This window comes from Sinohyriopsis cumingii, chromosome 1 (assembly GCF_028554795.1).
Source record: "Sinohyriopsis cumingii isolate HCF-2022 chromosome 1, ASM2855479v2, whole genome shotgun sequence".
Taxonomy (NCBI): Eukaryota; Metazoa; Mollusca; class Bivalvia; order Unionida; family Unionidae; genus Sinohyriopsis; species Sinohyriopsis cumingii.
This window is the reverse complement of record NC_142961.1, coordinates 16,367,136-16,375,764: the sequence shown is the minus strand read 5'-3', so window position 1 is coordinate 16,375,764 and position 8,629 is coordinate 16,367,136.

Sequence of the window (8,629 nt, the reverse complement as noted above, 5' to 3'; positions counted from 1 at the left end):
ATTCAATTCGACCACAAAAATTAAAATGGAGACGGCAAGATCAGTCATTGTTTCACTCCAACGCAATGACTACGCGATCATCTTAGACCTGTCTGACGCGTATTTTCACATTCCAATCCATACGACATCGCTTCGCCTTTCGGAACACAATATATTCATTTCGGATTCTTCCTTTCGGCCTCAATGTACACACTCGGGCCTTCACAAAAGGATTAGACTATGTCATCTCAATGTGCAAGATGACCTCCTCCACAGCGACGGCGGCATATCTGGACAACATTCTTCAAAAACTTTGGGTACGTTCGATTTCGGTCCAGTATGTGAAAAACCTTCTTACCCTCATGCGCAATTTAGGGTGGATTATTAACATGGAGAAGTCAGACTTTATTTCTTCTCAACATGTTATCCAACACGATATGGAATTCATTTCACACCTCAATTTCGTACGTCTCTCTCAAACACATCGACAATGTCGTTCATGCATTGAAGAGGATTTAAAACAAAATCACGGCAAGTGAGTTTAATCAATTTCTCTGATTGTTCAGTGCGACTGCAGATTTTACTTGTCCGCCATGGCATGCACCCATTACAAATTCACCTTCTATCCGAATGGTGACCTTTCAACGGCCATCTTTATCAGAATATTATGATATCAGCCCACATTAAAGACTTTCTTCTCCTGTGGCAAGACAGGAAATGGCAGGAATACACCTCAAAAACCCACAACCGGAAATCACAATCTGTACAGATGCTAGTCTGTCGGGTTAGGGAGCACACATGATACTGGGCTTTCAAACGGTCAGTGGCAAGTGGACGTGTCGATCGATGCCTCTTCACATTAGCCTTCTAGAAACGGAAGCGATCCTCAGTGCATCCACGTTTGGGTAGAGTGCTTGCACGGACATACATTCCTAGTACTGTCGGATAGTTCGGTAGTGCTCACGTACCTTTCCAAACGGAGAGGGACGAAATCACTGTACCTTTGTGTCATGGTATGGAATTACGTTCCGTGGTGTGCCCAATAGCAAGTAAATATTCAGATCTAACGTACCAGGAAGGCTCAACGTTTTAGCCGACTCATTATCGAGGAGAGGACAACTACTGCACACATGGTTTCTCCATCTTTCCACATTCAATCGAGTTTGCGCACTATGGGGCCGTCCAGTGATAGATCTCTTCGCAACAAAGTGGGGAAAAATTTGCCCACATTTGTCTCCCCTTTTCTAGACACAGAAGCATGGATCGTATATGCTCAATTACTTTGCTGAGAGGGAATGCAGGTCTACGCTTTCCCTCCATCAATCCTGGTACCAAAAATAGTTCAGCAAGTGATGAATACGAGCTGACAGATAGTTTTAACCGCAACTCTACGAATTGAGCAAATCCTGGATCAGTGCTCTGATCTCCCAGGTGACAGACGTACCCAGGAAAGTGACGGCGATCCCCACCCTGCTCAAGCAGCCCAGATTCCCACCCTTCTTTCCATGTAAAGAGAAACTACTCCTTCATGGCTGTCTCTTTTCATAGACGCCTTGCGCAAAAAATGAGTTTGGATCTTGTGTTATTGAGAGACTCGCAACAGCTAGAAGGTCCTCCACTGTGATGACATACGAAGGGAAATGGGGGTAGGGTGGGGTTAACGAATAGAGTCCCATCCATGATGTCCCACCACTTTTCTTCCATTCCTCAGCTGGTCAAGTTAGCCGCCATCATTATAAAGGGATACAGTCCATGATCTCTGACACGTTCCGTCATCATGGGCGAGACGATATTGGACACAGCAAGAACCCTTCCGACTTGATATCCAATGTAATCTATCCAGACCAGGCTCAGTCACTCTATTCCCAAAATGGAATCTTCCCTGAGTAAAGACGTGGCTTAACTTTTCAAGTTCGAGCCGGTATCATCCATATACTTCAATCGGCCATCATATTAAACTTGCGTTCTGATTGCGCTTGATTCGGTATTACCATTCTATTTTGACTGGAGAGATAAAAGACGAGACAGTCATGTCTCGCCCCACCAGTAGAGACAGGAGGATAGACTTCAGTTGCAGTGTTCGAAGGGTCGCCAATCAAACTGGCAGCTTCTCCCCAGGTGGTTTCATCATCTCAATTCTTTACTGTGTAGGCGACGGAAGATGAGGATGTTTACGAGGCAGTAAATGAAGTTTACCGCCTTCCACCACTTCGAAGCTGTGCCATTCACCTTCCAGGTCTTCTGACAATATAATTCGCTCTAGTTTGGAGCCGCTCTCGGAAGAACAATTATGCAGTTTTTCTGTTGTTTCTTCATTCTACCATGTTAATGGGCATTGCACAGTGACTTTCACAACGACGTGAGGCAGCCAGATAAATTGGTCAGCCCTCTCTACCACCCTGCAATCACTGGTATCTGCTTTACACGGTTCATGATCGCGGAACGATGGAACCATAATGTAGAGGGACGGCGCAATAAAAGTCTGATGGTGCAGACCGTAAAATCATAATCATAAAATAAACAGTTGCTAATATTTGATGCTAATGGTTGCAGGAGAGCTGCTTTACTTTACTTTTGAAGCGTTTTTCTAATTTCTAACCCTGCTCGGTGCCTTGTTTACACCTTGGATCAAAAGTGCCTATCAACAGCCCAACTTGTGCTTCCATGAGCAAAATTATACGATCGGCATAGTAAAAAATCAGTCCAACAATTTTTAAAAGCCGGATTTTTACACAGTCAATAATTCCAGGCAACGATGTCGCTGCTGATTTTTTTTGGCAATAATTTGTTTATTTTATGTATATTTCTTTTACTTTGTTCACCAGTAACTCGTTGCTGCCTGTGGCATATGTTCCTTCACCTCCTACTAAATCTCTAGCCAATTTTGCTATGGACGAATAATAATTGAAATAGTCGTACTGATAGCTGTCATAATGTACGCAATTATCACACTTCATTCAACCTTTCAATCAATATCAGGTTTTTCGCTAACTTTTAAAACTATTTTTTCCTCGATATTGCTTGAAGCATTTATTTTACATTTGTTATATTGTCCAGCTATTTGTACGCTTTTCCTTTTAACACCTTCCAGCATTTATTGCAATTTGAGTTATTTGGTTGCACATGTTTCTTGCTGAAATGTTTCTTAATGTCATTTACATCTTTGTCAAACATTTCAACACCAGATTTCATAGATGATATTTTTTAATTTAGATCTTTACAGCATTTACATAAAATCTTAATCTGACTTGTGTATTAAATAATTAAATAAATAATTAATTAAATAATTGTTTGGCTATAGTTTGAAGTTCTCCACTTTGAAATTGTTCGTGATAGCCAACAAAGTGTTCGGTCTTTTTCTTAGGTTGGAAACGCATTTGTTGAAACATTCTTTACTGGATACTTTTACAAACCTAGAACATGAGGATTTCTTTTGTACTGAGCTGTTAGCTAAAATATCCTTGATGCTTGCTGAACATGTACATTTTCTTATCCATACTTTTGGATGCAATATAAATACCTTTAAATGCAATTTTAACACAAATTATCATTCACGTTGTAAATTTTATTAATGATGAAATCGTATATTATTCATGAACGTAATATCTATAAGTCTAGATAGTAAAGGAATTTGTTGAGGAGTTTCCGAACCTTCGGAAGGTAGGTTAGATTATCCTAAATATGATCTAATATTTTGTACTTATCGATATATTCATATTCGTTTATCACGCAATTTTAGGGTATTTCAGACATTTTAGAACCTTCATCGCCTTCTTATTGTGTTGTTGTTGTTTGCTTTTGTTATTTAAATACTACATATTTTATCGTTAGATAACTGGACAAAAATAGAAAAGAATTAGGACTCTTTAGATGAAAAAGTAATCAATCGATTATCCGCATAATATGAGTAATACCAAATACTTGATCATATATATTACAAATGAAATTTATAAAGAGTTTATTGATTACACGTTAGCTGAAAAAGAGTTCCAATTAATGTACGATAAATATTGCAAGAGCTGCTGAAGTTGCAAGTCATTTTCAGATGTTTTAATTTATACTGTGATATAATTCATTAGCAGATTTCTTCTGCTCGACAAGGAATTGAAATATGATGGTGTCAAATGAAGTTAGATACTAAACTGGATTTTTGTCATTTGGACTTGGGTACTTCTGTCTCTACTGATTGCTAGTTTGACTTTGCTTTAAAAATATTAATTTCACAAGGTTTCCATAAAATAAAGAGAAAACAGGAAATAGGGACACAAACGCTTAATAAAAAAAATTGTACTGGCTGCTTTGTTGTTTATGCACGTGTATCTCGAACAAGAATTGCTATGGCATATAATTTTAGTAGTATCTGTCCATCATTCAGTCAAGTTGATAATAAAAACAGAATAGAATGTGTTGTTAAACTGTTAAAAATGTTCCAGAGTAAGAAAGCTAGCAATTTACAATTATTTTTATCAGTGTGTGTTCTGTATCAGAAAACATTTTATCGTTTTTTTTTCTTTTTTTTTTTTTTTTTTTTTTTTTTTGTAGCCTGCATACGCCGGCTTTCATGTATCTAGTGTTTGATTGGTGTCAACATTTCCTCTCTTAATCCAGATCAGAAAGGTCACATGCACCGAGAATAACATGATCACTATCTGATAACTTAAACCTTTAAGTTTTGGGAAGTTTAACTATCTTCGATACTAAATAAATAGATGTAAAAAAATAATTGGAAATGATGTAATAATTATCGTAACGTGCTTAAAACTGCGTTTCTGGTATTGTGAATAATCATTAAATTTTCATCGTTATTGGGATCTCATTCTCATATACTCATAATAGTCCTTTCTCCTTTCATGTTTAGATTCGTTGCTCTTTACATTTTATATATATATATATATATATATATATATATATATATATATATATATATATATATATATATACGTGTGTGTGTGTGTGTGTGTGTGTGTGTAAAAGCCGTTTCAAGGTTTACAATTGCAGTTTTATAAAACGCAGTTAGTCTTTTCTTCATCACCGCTCCGGTGGCCTAGTGGTTAGAGCGTCCTTCTCGGAAGCGGGAGGTCGTGGGTTCGAACCCCGGCCGAGTCATATCAAAGACTTACAAAAATGGTACTAAGAGCTGCCTCGCTTGACTGGTCGGCCTGGTGTCCGGATGTGGCTGGGTGGGACATCATGCTACGTGTCTGCGGCATGGTACCCCAGTGCTAGACATCACTATAAACTTGCCACACTGCAGACATCGTAACGATATGACTGAAAAATTGTTAAAGCTATGTTAAAAATCCTAATCACACACTCTCTTTTTCTTCGTCACATTTTGAACAGCTTTGTACTTTTCTCATTTGTTTACCGAATTAAAAAAAAATCACTACTTGTATGTAACATATCAAATCAGTTTGCATGTAATCGTTCTAACCTCTGGAAATCGTGATTTAGTTTACTAAAATTCTTTGCGAATAAACTGAAGATAGCGAAGACAAGAATGAAGAACAAAGATGTTTATCAAGAATGGCTGAAAATAATGTGGTGCAACAGGTCGTTATAAGGAGTGGCTGAGAATGATGTAGCCTGAGCGTTGCTTCTCAGGCGTGGCTAACAATGGTCTGCTGTGAACGTTGTTCATCAGGAGTGACTAAAAATGGCGTGGTAGTGTTCATCAAAGTTGACTAAGTCCGATATAATAAACATCCTGACCAAGTTCTATACTCACGTCTTAATGAGACTCCACAGTAATACACACTGATGGTTAACATTTAAATAACAAATCTATCACTGTTAAAAGTTGGTCAATGTTCCCAACCATTCATCTGAGGTTGTTTAAATAGATGCAATAAATATTTTGACCCAGTTCCCTGTAGCAGATTTCCTGAGAATTGAAACATGCCTAGCCTGTAAATAGCGTTCATAAGTGTAAATAAAATAAGCCAATGTGATCTCCTTTGGAGGTGGTTCCATATAATTAAAAAAATAAAACTCCTATGCAGATACAATGCCTAAATTTGAGAAGATTTGCCAGGAGGACAAAACGTTGATATCGGGGTTAACTTGGAAATATCAAAATCCTTAGTGCAAGAACGGTAACTCACTGTGACCAACGGTCAACTCGAATTGTTTTAAGGTCTCACTGGATAGTTTCGTATTTTGACACCCCCCTAATTTTTAAGGTAGAAGGCATGAACCTAATTATCACAAGCCTAGCATTTACAAATTCACACATAAGCTAAATCTATAATGTGGTTTAGATTTACTTTGAGTTAGGCTTGGAAATAGGTTGGCTTGTTGGTGACTACCTGTCACAGTTAGATGAGCATTGGGGATCAAATGCGTAACTTATTCTGCAAATGAGCTGCCGACTTGGCTTACGTATTTATGTGTGTCTGCTACAGAGGTAAATATCTAAAAATCTAGATGGTTGAGGGGTGATGAAAAGTTTGCTAATTTGTTATAGCACTAGTGAACTTTATTCATGTATAAGGCACATACTGATTCTTTTTGCTGCCTTGTCACAGAAAAATATTGAAAATAGCCATTTCTTGTCAAAAATGAATGTAAAATTTAGGGTTTGGTGGCAGATTTGGTTCAGTATAAAAACTACCAGTTGCATCAGGAATTAACCTGATTACTGCAGTCAAAATCTCACATGTATGCTTTCTACAAAAATCATTAGTTTGTTTTTATTTGTATCTTCAGTGTAAAATTATTTTTGTTTTTCTGTAATTGGTCAAATGATACAAGGAACGTCCTAGCCAAGTTCCGTGAGAACAGAATACATACTGCCGTAAGCACAGCATCTCTACAGCCGGAGTCTTTCCAGAAAGACGAAAATTATACACTGGAAATAATCTGTAAATAACAAAGTCATAATTGTTTTCGATGTAGATACAATGCATACAACTGGAGATTAGTCAGAATGATGAAACCTGTATACAACCGTGACAATAAGCTTTCAAATTGTCGACTGTCTGACACATCAGACAGTGAAATAAAAACTGTAAATTCTCGGCTAGTCTGTACACTTTCCAATCTCCTTGTTCCTAGAAGGTGTAGACAGTTGGTGTGGTTACTTAGCCCATGTACACTTTTCGTGTTAGACCGTACTCTCCTTTGCATAGTACATAATTAGTCGATTTCGATGGACAGCTTATATCTGCACACATATAACAAACTGGGAGAGAGATTTTGTAGGGTTCAAAGCCATTTTCCATATACATAGTGACCATTAAGGAAGAACGAGGGATAAACCGTGAGGATACAATGACCCATAGGAATATATTGGTAAGCTTTCGGATATCATACGATGGTTTAGCCGAGACTCAAAATCACGAGAGAGAGAGAGAGAGAGGGAGAGAGAATTGTATCGTTTGCAGAACGAGGCTTTTTGCACTACGAATTCGTTGAAGTTTATATGGGGGGGGGGGGCTGAGTCTGGGTAACCTTGTGAAAAAATTCACAAAAATACTGATCAAATCCGTAGTTATGCAGAGCACAATTCTCTGCGCAATAAAACAAATTTGTATATATTGAGGATCTTGCAGTAAATTGGTTAATTGTAAAATTCATTGCTTTCATTCCATCACACACATTTACACTGGAGGGGCCCCGAGTGGCCGAGTGGTCTAAAGCGCTCTCCGTTACGGATCACTGCCATCTCACCTCTGTCTGCGTGGGTTCGATTCTCGGATTCGGCCAATGTGGGTATGTGAGAAAGCTTGCCAGTAGCTTGTCGAGGGTCGGTGGTACTTTCCGGGATTTCCCGGGTTCTTCCTCCACCATTAATACTGGCCGTCATGTATAGCCTATCGTGTGCTGAAAAATGGCGCTAAACCCTACAACAACAACAACAACAACAACATTTGCACTGGACAAAACAAATTGAATAAATAAATAAATAAATAAAGATAGATGCACCAAAAATGAAGAGTGAGGGAGGCTATGAAATTATTTCTACTACTACTACTGTTACTGCTGCTGTTACTACTGTTTGTACAGCAAAATTTACAACTACCTTCATGGATCGCCATGGGAAATCCACAAGTACCCATGCTTTTAATTATATGTATCGCCTCTCCGATCCCCTTAGACCCTTCTGCAACGAATGTAAGAATATTGTTTAGTAAATATATTTCACAATTTTCACCGTGAATGTATTTATTCACGTTTAACACGTTTCCCTCCCCAGGGACCACAGGGAGGGGTACATACAATAGGATAGTTTTTTTTGCAGGTGGATCATGTGCAATCTATGCACCAATAACTGCTTTGAGGAATTAAATTTACCGACAGAGGGAGGGTATTAAAAAGTCTTCCTGTGAATGGATTGGATAGAGGATTTACTACTCATATTACCATCACCACTACTGCTTCTACTTACAACCACCACCACTGCTACAACCGCAGTCCTTTAATATTTTAGTCAATATTTAAATAATAAGCACTAAAATGAGAGAGAGAGTACTTTTATAAAAGAAAATAATTCGTGCTGGTCAAAAGAACTTTAATATATCTCTTTGGAGCAGAAGGATTTTAGTTAAATCTTGGTGTAACACATACACACACGCACGCGCGCGCGCGCGCACACACACACACACACACATCAAGCCTTTATGCTGTAGATCAATAATAGTTCCAGCGC